Source organism: Rhinatrema bivittatum, chromosome 4, assembly GCF_901001135.1.
Source record: "Rhinatrema bivittatum chromosome 4, aRhiBiv1.1, whole genome shotgun sequence".
Lineage (NCBI taxonomy): Eukaryota > Metazoa > Chordata > Amphibia > Gymnophiona > Rhinatrematidae > Rhinatrema > Rhinatrema bivittatum.
This window is the reverse complement of record NC_042618.1, coordinates 420,854,438-420,868,047: the sequence shown is the minus strand read 5'-3', so window position 1 is coordinate 420,868,047 and position 13,610 is coordinate 420,854,438.

Below are 13,610 nucleotides of genomic sequence, written 5' to 3'. Positions count from 1 at the left end.
CCCTTGGACCAGGCACTACTGAAGGCCAGCTCCGAGGAAACGCTGAGGCAGGCAAGATGTGTCCAAGCACGGGCGGACAGGCTGAAGACCAGGAGCTCTGACCTCTGTCGAACCTGAACACATTGGAAGAGACCCGACAATGCAATGCTGGTCTCTGGGGTAGCCCTCCGGCCACACCTAGGAGGCAGGATCAGGGACAGCGGCATCCATGCCGTGAAGAAGAGGAGCAGAACGGCAGCTGCAGCAGATTACAGGCCACATAGGGGCATGGTGGCATCTCCCTGCCGCCGCACCAAGAGAGGAGGATGTCAGCGGCCACCAGGCCATGGAGCCAGACAACGGCGGCAGCTCCAACCGCCCTGAAGACGGGCAGGAGCAGCACTAGGCGACAAGGCCAGGACCCGGTGACAGTGGCTCCATGCTGCGAAGGTGACTGAGTTAGCAGCAGCCCCCCCATGCAGGAACTGCATCAGCTGCGGCCTGGGAGAGAAGGTGAGAGCATTGTAACAAGGAACACAAGTTTCAAAAGAATGTTTAATATGTTCAAGATATTATTTTAAGGCAAATTACTTCTCAAATCTTTCTGTGCTTTGCCTCAACTTGGTGTTGCTACACAGACCTGATCACCCAGCTGCTTTGCATAGACACTGAGGAGGGCTAGCGTTACTATGGCATCATAGCATTGTCTATGGGATGGAAAAGAGTTTTCTTTTCTTTTTTTCTCTCTGAGAGCTGCACAGAACTTGTTTTTACTACTTTTTAGATTGCCCATTAAAATGAATGGGAAAATGAAACCAATTAAAAAAAAACTCCACTTCCACGGTTCATAATCACACCAAACTTTCAGGTTAGCTTCTAAATAAAGGTAACAGTAGTCCTGAGATTTTTCATGATCATATTTTTATAGCTAATATTTTTTTTAACTTATAGTAAACATTTTTTCCCAAAACCAAAGCATTAAATCCATATTTATATGATCTCATCTGGTGACCACTACCACCAAACCCCAGTTTCTGAGAGGTTTTAATCATCTTTCAATCACAGGGACCCCCTGTGAAAATGGGTGGCATAACTGAATTAATATTCACTTTTGACCCCCAAACTCCAGATGTGGTCAGGCCAAAAGCACCCCTATATCATACCAACATTTGCAAAATGTTAATTTTTATAAATAAGCAAAAGTTTATTAAATGTATTGGTGCCGGGTTCACCAGGGTGCTTCCCAGGGACTGACACTAAGGTGGGAACCTCTCTACATGCACCCCTTTTGAAAGTCACCTTTTTACACTTTTAAGATCCTTAGTTTAAGTTGTATTAATTTTGAAACTTTAATTTTCCTACAGGCACTGTGTAGGCAGCCTCTTGCTGATGTCACTGCCCCAAGTCTGTGAGGACCCCTTGGCCTGCACTGTAATTGCACCGGGGCTTTGAGTACAGTCCTGACGCTGTAAGCTGGCAGCAGCAGCATTCCCAGCACTGCTGCTGCAGTGTGGCAACAGCCTCACTGAGTGGCATTTTATCTATTTAAAAAGAAACTCATCGTGGCACTTCTGGGCTTTCTCTGGCTCCCGGTAGTTCCTCAGGCTCCCCTGGCTCCAGCAACAATCGGGGCAGGTATTTATTTTAATTGTATTTACCCCATTTACATAATCAAAGTGCATTTGAGGATTACCAAATAGTTTTCTGTCTCCAATAAACTCTTTCCCCACATTCACTAGTACTGAATGAATGTATCATTGCACTCCAGAACCTGTAGTCCCACAATGTCATTCTGCCAGCAACTTCTTTCCTCTAAATTCCTCATGAAATTATCATGAGTTGCAAGCAGACTGTGATACATTACAGGAGGACCTTGCAAGACTGGAAGATTGGGCATCCAAATGGCAGATGAAATTTAATGTGGACAAGTGCAAGGTGTTGCATATAGGGAAAAATAACCCTTGCTGTAGTTACACGATGTTAGGTTCCATATTAGGAGCTACCACCCAGGAAAAAGATCTAGGCATCATAGTGGATAATACTTTAAAATCGTCGGCTCAGTGTGCTGCAGCAGTCAAAAAAGCAAACAGAATATTAGGAATTATTAGGAAGGGAATGGTTAATAGAATGGAAAATGTCATAATGCCTCTATATCGCTCCATGGTGAGATCGCACCTTGAATACTGTGTACAATTCTGGTCGCCGCATCTCAAAAAAGATATAGTTGTGATGGAGAAGGTACAGAGAAGGGCAACCAAAATGATAAAGGGGATAGAACAGCTCCCCTATGAGGAAAGGCTGAAGAGATTAGGGCTGTTCAGCTTGGAGAAGAGACGGCTGAGGTGGGATATGATAGAGGTCTTTAAGATCATGAGAGGTCTTGAACAAGTAGATGTGACTCGGTTATTTACACTTTCAAATAATAGAAGGACTAGGGGGCATTCCATGAAGTTAACAAGTAGCACATTTAAGACTATTCGGAGAAAATTCTTTTTCACTCAGCGCACAATAAAGCTCTGGAATTTGTTGCCAGAGGATGTGGTTAGTGCAGTTAGTGTAGCTGGGTTCAAAAAAGGTTTGGATAAGTTCTTGGAGGAGAAGTCCATTAATGGCTATTAATCAAATTTACTTAGGGAATAGCCACTGCTATTAATTGCATCAGTAGCATGGGATCTTCTTAGTGTATGGGTAATTGCCAGGTTCTTGTGGCCTGATTTGGCCTCTGTTGGAAACAGGATGCTGGGCTTGATGGACCCTTGGTCTGACCCAGCATGGCAATTTCTTATGTTCTTATGACGACCAGGTCATTTGTGCACCCAAGTCAGCCACTAGCAATGCCTGTACTCCTGGTGGGTCAAAACTGTTCTCATTCTCTGCTCTGTCATTCTTTAAGTAATTATTTACATTCCCCCTCTACCCCCTTCCCAATGCACTTCTCCACCTGCTGCTTGATGATTTGTAATCTTCTAATTGTTCTGTTGGTTGAGGGTGGCTTTGCATTGCTCAAATGCCTCTAGTCTGGGACAGGACCTGATTCTGGCCTACAAAAATTGTAAAATAAATTCTGTGAGCTTTGGCCTGCCTCCCTGTGATTGGATTTCCATCTGGAACCATTGGGCCAGATATTCGTACCTATGCGGGCGTAGATTTGTGCGCGCAACCCGGTGCGCACAAAACTACGCCCAATTTTATAACATGTGCGCGGGGTCGGTGCATGCAAGGGGGTGCACACTTGTGCACCTTGCGAGCGCCAAGCCCTAGGGGAGCCCCAATGGCTTTCTCCATTCCCTCCGAGGCTGCTCCGAAATCGGAGCAACCTCAGAGGGAACTTTCCTTCCACCACCACCCCCACCTTCTCCTCCCTTCCCCTATCTAACCCACCCCCCAAGCCCTACCTAAATCCCCCACCTTTATTTTTTTTTATTTACGCCTTCCTCTGGGAAGGCGTAGGTTATGCGCACCGGCTGAGTGCCAGCGCATGATCCCTGGGCCCAGCGGCAGTGGAAAGGCCTCTGGCCATGCCCATGCCCCGCCCCCAGATCACCCCCACCATGCCCACACCCCACCTATTTTTTCAAGCCCCGGGACTTACACATGTCCCAGGGCTTGCACGCGTCACCGGGCCTATGCAAAATAGGCTCGGCACGCGCAGGAGCGGGTTTTTGGAGTTACGTGCATAACCCTTTTAAAATCTGCCTCATTGTGTATAATTGGATTTCGAGGATCTCGGGTAGATTCTTGCTCAGTGGATTTATCTCTGGGAAAGATGAGCTGGCATGATAATGGGCTAATGCATACTGTATGTCTTCCTGCCCAGTACTCCCTGTCTAGAGATGTCTGAACTTCTTCAAAATAAGGTCCTGGTTTACTAAGGCTTTTCCCCCATTCTGTGAAAAAATGCTTAGTAAATGAGGCCCAAAGCTTGCTGAAAAATTTTACGAACCTGGAAAAATTCGAGAGGTTCGTAAGATTGGTTCAGATTTAGATAAAAGTGGAAAACGCTGAAACACATAAAAAAAAAAATCACCTCCAATTCTAAATTAATATAAAATGCCTAAGTAAACTGTTGTGAAACTACACGGAACAACGGCATATAAAAGTTTTAAATAAATAAATAAACAATCAAACAAACAAATGTTTTGAATTCACTTTGGTTTTGTTTTTGATTTTTTTTTTTTTTTCACTTTTGCCCCAGTAAAAAGTGAAAAGGTTTTTCACCAGTAAAAATCTAATAGCTGGGGAAAAATCTGAAAATTCCATTGAACTCAAACCAGGCTGCTTCACACTCAGCTTTGAATTGCTTGCGCATCTCTTACTCCTGTTTTGGTCTTTTTCATTGGTGTATGATTCACAATATTAGCTTTGGTCAATCAGGCTCTTTTATGCTGGATGGAGTTTTGCCTGTGGCACCTGACGTGTCTTGGCTGCTCTTCTGGTGGTTGGACTCCATTGGGAGAATGCTTGAATACACCCCATATGGCTAACTAACTGCACTTCATGGTAAATAATGTTAAAAAGGTTACTCACTACAACCATTAAATGTAGTATTGTGTCGTGTAGATCAGCTTCTGTAGGGTGCATATGCACTCTTAGGCCACTGCACACAGGCACAACAGGGAATGTCGAGAGGGCTGCCGCTCTGCTGCTATGTTACTTTTGTTGTATGGTAAGCTCAGCTGCTCTGGGTCCTTTTTGGAGAAGGATGGTACATACATTGAAAATATTATGTGTGATATGTATTTCTACAGAGTGAAACTAAGAAAAGCAGACTAAAGTAAGAGAAAGGACTTGTGATGGTTATTAATTCTAAATGAGATTTTCAGTGGTGCTCAGAGGTAAAACATTGGGCACAGTGATGTGCTGGCAGTTTCTGATCAAGAGGCACATGCCAGGTCTGTTCTGTTCTTTGTTTTCATAAAGTAATTAACAAGCGGCTCCTGAGATCCCCGCCCAGCACGCCACTGATTGAGCCTCATTATAACACTGCAGAACCTGAAGTACTTTATGGCTTACTTTTGATTACTTTTAGGGAGAAGAGGGGAGAAACCTCAGCCAATTACTGTCTTTGGGCATTTTCCTGATGACACAGTAAATAAGATTTAGGCTCATACATCGGTGTTAACAGAAAAAGATCTGATGGAAACACTGTTTTCTTCACTGTGCCTAACTCAAAGGGTGAAGCAGCCAACTAGGCAGAATGATTAGGTCAACGGAGAGAGCAATGACCTACTGGCTAAACTAATGGGACCAGGAAACTTGACTTCAAATCTTGTTTCTGACAAGTTATTACAACCTTGGGCAAGTCGTTTTATCTTCGTTTGCCTCAGGTACCCCCTAAGGTTGTAAGCACTGAGGGGGTCAGAACTCATCGTACCCATGTAGTTTGTTGTAAAGCACCCGGTACAAAATGCTTTATAATAGGTTTAAGAGGATCTTTCCAGCACACCAACTAATGCTCTTTTCTAAATATAATTACTGCTGAGATTACTACCTCCCAAATCTTGTCTGATGGATCTTGATGTTCTTTGCATACTTTGGAGCGAAATTTGTCAAACTATACCCCCTTTTCTCTCAACACTCCCCCCCCTTTTATCTGGCCACAATAACATATTATGTGTCTTCTTATGTGTCTGCCTATGTAGTACACACGTAGGTTAGTATGTTTATCTTGTTCATCTGTGTGCATGCCTACCTTTATAACTCATCTTACATTTGTGAGTGCTAACCCTGTACACCATTGTGAACTAGTGTTTTTCACACTAACTAACTAACTAAATAAATAAATAAAAAGCTAATTTGTGTGTTGAGCCCATCCACGTCCCTCTTGGGCTCATACACTATGGCCCCAAGGGTGAGAGTGGTAAGTGAGTTTGTGCATGGAACTGTTCTACCAAAATCAGATTCACCCCTTCAAACACACCTCTGCTAGCCCCTTTGCCTAAATACAAATTGACATAGCATATTATATATTCCTGTTCAGTTCATGCTGGTTAATAACAATATTTCCCTTAATTTGCTCAATCTGCCTGTATCCCCCACAGGAATGCAAAATTGCAGAGGCCAAATTGTACAAGAACATGGTGAAAAATGTTTTCTTTCTATGAAATGCCGGCTTTAATGAGGCACGCATTTACCAGCATAAATTGTTTTCCTTGTTCTGTGGCAGGAATCTGACTTGTATTTAAGCAAATGGAGAAAACTGTCGTACACATAATTGTTCAGATTATTTTAGCAACTTATTCTACAAGTATGCCGAATTAAAACTGCAGTAGTGGTAAATTAGGAAGGAGAAGCAAAGCAATAGAAACAGACCAAAAGAGAGGAGTCCTGAGAAACCAAACTAGAGACTTAAAGCATGGTAAAAAAAATAAATACAATTAATTATTTTCTCAAATTCCGTGCTTTCATTCTCTTGTAGAACTGTAAGGTATTTTTCTTGCCCTTACGAAAGCTTTCACTGATCTTTAAAAATTTGAGGCCATGTTATAACACTTAGTAAGAAATAGTATTTTTTAAAAGATGTATTTATCATTAAGCTGGGATGGGGAACAAGGAATCATCCAGAAACCATGGTGCCTACTGTTGTCTTTTCTCCTGCTGGACATGTTAAAGTTATTTTTCTAATCTTGGATGACGCCATAAAATAGAGCCATATATCTGCGGAGGAGCAGCTCAACATAGCTGACTGCAACATGGGTTATGGGTTATTTCATGCTGGTTTGTGACTCTCCAAGTTCAGTAAGTTTCTTTTAGTTCATCATGACACCATGTGGTCCCGAGCACTATCCAGTCTGCCTTATCACGTTCTCACCTAACCTACGTGAATATGTTGAAGTCAGCTTTACAAAGGCTAGAAAAACGCAATAAGGCAATGGGCTTCTAAATACAAATTTCCCTATAAACATGAAACTCAAGCAGGAATCCTCAGAAATGTACCATGGGGCTGGTGCCAAAAAATGAGCATTAAAATTGCTTGGATATTCAGTACACAGTTTAATACACAATTCTTTATTTTTAAACTACCGATGCAATATGCTAATGCGTTGAGAGTTTAAAAAAAAAAAGTGCACAAACCAGAAAATGTGTGCAAAGAATGGGCTTAGTGCACAGAAAAACATGATTTATGTGCAGAAAATAGAAACATAGAAATGACAGCAGAAGACCAAGTGGCCCATCCAGTCTGCCCGGCAAGCTTTCATACTTATTTTTCTCATACTTATCTTTTACTCTGACCGCTGAGGTCAGGGCCCTTATTGGCAACTTTTTGGTTCTAATTTCCTTCCACCCCCGCCAATTGATGTAGAAAGCAGTACTGGAGCTGCATCAATGTGAAGTATCAAGCCTAATTGGTTAGGGGTAGTAACTGCTGCAATAAGCAAGCTACTCCCACGCTTATTTGTTTGCCCAGCCTGTGCAATTTAGTCCTTGTTGGTTGTTGTCTGAATATAAATACTCTTTTCTTCATTCCCCCTGCTGTTGAAGTGGTGAGCTGCACTGTATATGTATTTAAAGTGAAGTATCAGGCTTGATTGGTTCGGGGTAGTAACCGCCATAACAAGCAAGCTACTCCCACCCGTTTTTCCAGCCTGTGTAATTTAGTCCTTGTTGGTTGTTTTAATATAAATCCTCTTTTCTTCATCCCCCCTACCATTGGAGCAGAGTGTTGCTTGGATATGTATTGAAAGTGAAGTATCAGGCTAATTTGGTATAGATGGTATAATTGGTATAAATTTGGTATAAATGGTTTAGGTGCACATGATTTGTGCACCTAAACCATTTATCTACTAATCTAGGTGGAAACAAAATAAAACAGCCATAATAAAAAAAATAACAGAACAAAAACATGTCTTTTGTACATAAAATATCAAATACAGGTCCCAGAACTGGAACTCTTGCTTTTGCCCATAAATTAACATTAGCGCTGGAAAATTGGCCCAGGATTAAAATTTCCAGTGTTAAGAAAATATATTACACCAGTGTACCTCTCTGCATTGGGGGGTAATAACTAATGCCTTCATCTGCACGGGATTTCCATGCGAGGGCACTAAGTAGTGCATACAATTCTACACACACATTTTTTGCGCACAGAACTCCTTGGTGCATTGGGAGTTTGCACACAAAATAACATGTGCACAATTGCAGGTAAAACTGTATGCTCCTTATTACATTGGGCCCACTAGGGGCCGGCCTAACTCCATGGCCCTCCTGAAGGATCCTCCCAGGCCTGGCTGGCTGATTCCCATTACACAGTGCACACTCTGATTATATATTCCTTTGGCAATCAAGGTTTGGATACCGCAATGCATTAGGATGGGAGTAAGGCAATGAAATATGCACCTAAATCTCACAATGTCAGTAAGGTAGGCTGGCTACACCAGGAAAGGGACTGATTAAAGCTTTGAGATTGGAACAGTGAGACATGACCTTTGATGCCACTGAGGAATTGATTTTAGGCCAAGTTGGATAAAATACTTTCCATTCATAAGAAGCTTGGAAGGACTTATAAATAACTTTGCATTCTTGCTATGGCAGGGAAGATTGTGAAACTGGAAATCTAGCTTCTATAGACTCTCCCCTTTATCAGACATAACACAGCGAAGGGGAGGAGAGATGAGGAATGCTGGGGATGGGAGTAGGGGATAGGTTAGGGACGTTCAATATATTCCTCTGACAACTTAATTAAGATAGCAAAAGCAATCAAGAAAAATAAGATAGTACCATTTATGTAGGCCATTTTAAGCCAAATTAGTCAAATTGTGGTCTTTAAATCGAAAAGATTATTTGTAGTTACTCCTCATCTTTTAATTTGTATAACAAGATAGCAGAGCCCAGACTTTGTTAATTCCCATTTAAGACATTGATAAGAACTTGACTAAAGTACATCACACTCTCTTACCTTACTTGCTGATTGCAAGGAACTTACAGAAATCTTTAATTAAAAGTGGAGATATCCTTATTCTGCATGTTCACTTTAATAAATTTATGTAAAGGACTTCCAGGAAAGAATTTTTAAAAAGTAATTAACTCCCTCTCTTTGAAAGCCAAAGGACTGGGAACTGAGCTAGTCTCTATAATGGCAAAGGATTACAGAGACTGCCTCCGTTAGACTCATGGTACATTATCATTTGACCAATATTTGACGGCCTTGCCAGTTTAGCTGATTTAATGATCTCAACCTAGCATGGGCTTCAAGAATACTTTGAGCTCAGCTATTAATCATCTATCCCAGGGCTTCCCAAACCTGTCTTGGCCATACTTGGGAACGTTTGATTTCCAGTCACCCTGAGATTACCGTGAATGCGGGTAGGGGAGGGAAAGGGCAGGGGAGAGGGACTGGATGTGCACAAATTTACTCTCATACACACACACACACACATTAACACTCATATGTTCAAGTCATTTCCACACACACGCTCATTCTTACATGCTCATTCTCATGACACATTCTCACATGCTCACTTACAGCTTTACTCCTCTCATTTTCCCACATACACACCCCTCTCACACACATGCTCGCTCACTCACTTCTCTCCCTCTTCCACACACATATGCCCACTCACCCTCACACCCATGTTCATTCACATGTTCACTTCTCTTCCTCCTACACAAACACACACTCTCACAGGCATGTTCTTTCCCCTCCCCTTGATATACTCCCTCCCCCATGCACACACCCATTCACATATATACACACACACAAATGCCCCCTCACATCTATATACAAACACACATGCACAAATACCCCCCTAACTGCCTATCTCTCCCAACCCCAAACTCACCAGTAGGGCAACTTCCTCCTGGGGTTGATAGCGATCAAATAGTAGGAAGACTCTTTCTTCCAGCCAATAGCAGCAGCAGCAGCAGCAACTTCTACTGCTGCTGCTGCTATTGGCCTCCTTCCTTCTTCCTGTTCCCACAGGCCAATCAGAGGCCTCCTCCCTTCCTGCCTGCCAATGCTGGGCTGATTCCTTGCCGCTCCATCTCTTTCTCGCCCCTCTCTGATCTAGGAGGGAATGGTTGTAAGCCTGTGGATCGTCTGCCTCCAAAGATCGAGGCATTTTGTTTGTCGCAAGGTTTGAACTCTGACTTTTTTTCCCGTACATAACCCATAGGATGTGGGCTGTATGGGTTTTGGGTGTTTTTCTTGAACAGAGCAGGGCGCCTTTGGTGCCCTGCACTGCCTTACGATAAAATAGGGGCAAACATTCACAAGAGCATGTGGGCAGACCCTGCATGGCACTGCAGCAAGCAACAACTGTCGTGGGTGACCAAGAAGCTTCTGTGCAGCTGCAGACCTGAATGGTGAAAGCAGATCACCTTTGTAAGAAATCCTTATTTTGACAAAAAGAAAGCCAAAGTTGGTCTACAGACTCATCAAGAAGAAAGTAGACCTCTGATTGGTTATAGGGCAGGGAAAAGGAAGGTGGAAATTGGCCCATGTAGGCCAATCAGAGGCCTTCTAAGCTAGCTGCTTCACTAGCGAAGCAGCAGTAGTGCATCCTTAGATTACAGCTGTTGGCCTGGAGACCCGGCAATTTCATTAGAATTCCAGAGTCTCTGGGTCAAATCCAGAGAGTTCCTAGGGATGGTCCTGGGGACCCCACAGTCTGCCAGGTTTCCAGGTTATCCACGATGACTAAGTGTAGTCATGGTTACTAGCTGTAAGGTACTCCAGTGGCCCCTAGTGTCATGTATTTTTGCTACTGTATGAGAGCATGCGCCTGCATTGGTGACGTCACTCCATAGAGGCTTTGGAACTAACACCATCTGTTTTCCTCAGCATGCAGCTACAAAGGAACTCAGCTCCCTGTAGAGCAATCTGAAGGCTCCAGAGAGGGTAATGCCAATTATTTTTCTGGGACAGTTCTGGCCGAAGCATGGGCATGAGCACCACTGGGCTACTAACAATTAGTGAAATCTCAAATTTGTGAGCAATATCTGATGCAGGACTGAATAAATTGCATCAGACAGTAAAGTCATCTACTTCAGAGATCAAAATTTAAAGTCATCATGCTAATTATTAAATCATTTCATGATAACACTCCTGGTTACCTAGCAAATTTATTTAAAAAAAATATATTCCAAACTGGAGCTTACGTTCAGCATCGCAGCACCTTTTAATATTACCAGGTGCAAAGGAGGCTCATTTCCAAGAGACCCATTGTCATGTCATCTCCATAATTGGTCCTCAGTTGTGGAATTCACTTCCCTATGAACTTAAGGCAATAACTGATTGAAAGGTTTTCAGAAAAAAAATTAAAAGCTATTCTTTTTCAGGAAGCTTTTTCTGATATAATGGAGTGATACTACTGTTTAATTTCAAGTTTTAACATTTGTTATTGTTTTATTGGCTATTGCATTTTAACTATGTACTTATAATCTGCTTAGCATGGGCCATCATAAGTGGAATATAAATATTATAAATAAATGATGTGCGGCTGTTTGGGACTTTATTAAGTGTATTTTTCTACCTCATGTTTGGAATCTAGACATGCTAGAGAGATAAAGTTCCTGGATGGAATAAATGACAGTTTTATGGAGCAATTGTTTCAGGAACCAACGAGAGAGGGAGCAATTTTAGATCTAATTCTCAGTGGAGCACAGGATTTGGTGAGAGTTAACTGTGGTGGGGCCGCTTGGCAATAGTGATCATAATATGATCAAATTTGAATTAATGACTGGAAGGGGGACAGTAAGCAAATCTACAGCTCTCGTATTAAACTTTCAAAAGGGAAACTTTGATAAAATGAGAAAAATAGTTAGAAAAAAAATGAAAGGAGCAGCTTCAAAGGTAAAAAGTGTGCAAGAGGTGTGGTCATTGTTAAAAAATACCATCCTAAAAGCACAGTCCAGATGTATTCCACACATTAAGAAAGGTGGAAGGAAGGCAAAACAATTACCAGCATGGTTAAAAGGTGAGGTGAAAGAGGCCTATTTTAGCCAAAAGATCTTCATTCAAAATTGAAAGAAGGATCCAACAGAGAAAACAGGATAAAGCATAAGCGCTGGCAAGTTAAATGTAAGACATTGATAAGACAGGCTAAGAGAGAATTGGAAAAGAAGTTGGCCGTAGAGGCAAAAACTCACAGTAAAAACTTTTTAAAATATTTCCGAAGCAGAAAGCCTGCGAGGGAGTCAGTTGGACCTGCGAGGGAGTCAGTTGGACCGTTAGATGATCAAGGAGTTAAAGGGGTACTTAGAGAAGATAAGGACATTGCAGAAAGATTAAACAATTTCTTTGCTTCAGTGTTTACTGAAGATGATGTTGGGGAGATACCCATTCCGGAGAAGGTTTTCATAGGTAATGATTAGATGGACTGAACCAAATCACGGTGAACTTAGAAGATGTGGTAGGCCTGATTGACAAACTGAAGAGTAGTAAATCACCTGGACTGGATGGTATACACCCCAGGGTTCTGAAGGAACTCAAAAATTAAATTTCAGATCTATTAGTAAAAATTTGTAACCTATCATTAAAATCATCCATTGTACCTGAAGACTGGAGGGTGGCTAATGTAACCCCAATATTTAAAAAGGGCTCCAGGGGTGATCCGGGAAACTACAGACCAGTTAGCCTGACTTCAGTGCCAGGAAAAATATCAAAAAACAAAGTCAGCATGGCTTTACCCAAGGCAAATCTTGCCTCGCAAATCTGCTTCACTTTTTTGAAGGAGTTAATAAACATGTAGATAAAGGTGAACCGGTAGATGTAGTGTATTTGGATTTTCAGAAGGCATTTGACAAAGTTCCTCATGAGAGGCTTCTAGGAAAAGTAAAAAGTCATGGGATAGGTGGTGATGTCCTTTCGTGGATTACAAACTGGCTAAAATACAGGAAACAAAGAGTAGGATTAAATGGACAATTTTCTCAGTGGAGGGGAGTGGGCAGTGGAGTGCCTCAGGGATCTTTATTGGGACCCGTGCTTTTCAATATATTTATAAATGATCTGGAAAGGAATACAACGAGTGAGGTAATCAAATCTGCAGATGATACAAAATTATTCAGATTAGTTAAATCACAAGCGGATTGTGATAAATTGCAGGAAGACCTTATGAGACTGGAAAATTGGGCATCCAAATGGCAGATGAAATTTAATGTGGATAAGTGCAAGGTGATGCATATAGGGAAAAATAACCCATGCTATAGTTACACAATATTAGGTTCCATATTAGGAGCTACTACCCAAGAAAGAGATCTAGGCGTCATTGTGGATAACACATTGAAATCGTCGGTTCAGTGTGCTGTGGCAGTCAAAAAAGCAAACAGAAAGTTGGGAATTATTAGAAAGAGAATGGTGAATAAAATGAAAAATATCATAATGGCTCTGTACAGCTCCAAGGTGAGATCGCACCTTGAATACTGTATACAATTCTGGTCACCGCATCTCAAAAAAGTTGCGATGGAAAAGGTACAGAGAAGGGTGACCAAAATGATAAAGGGGATGGAACAGCTCCCCTATGAGGAAAGACTAAAGAGGTTAGGAGTCAGGACTGTTCAAGCTTGGAGAAGAGACGGCTGAGGGGGGATACGATATAGGTGTTTAAAATCATAAGAGGTCTAGAATGGGTAAATGTGAATCGGTTATTTACTCTTTCGGATAATAGAAGGACTAGGGGGCACTCCATGAAGTT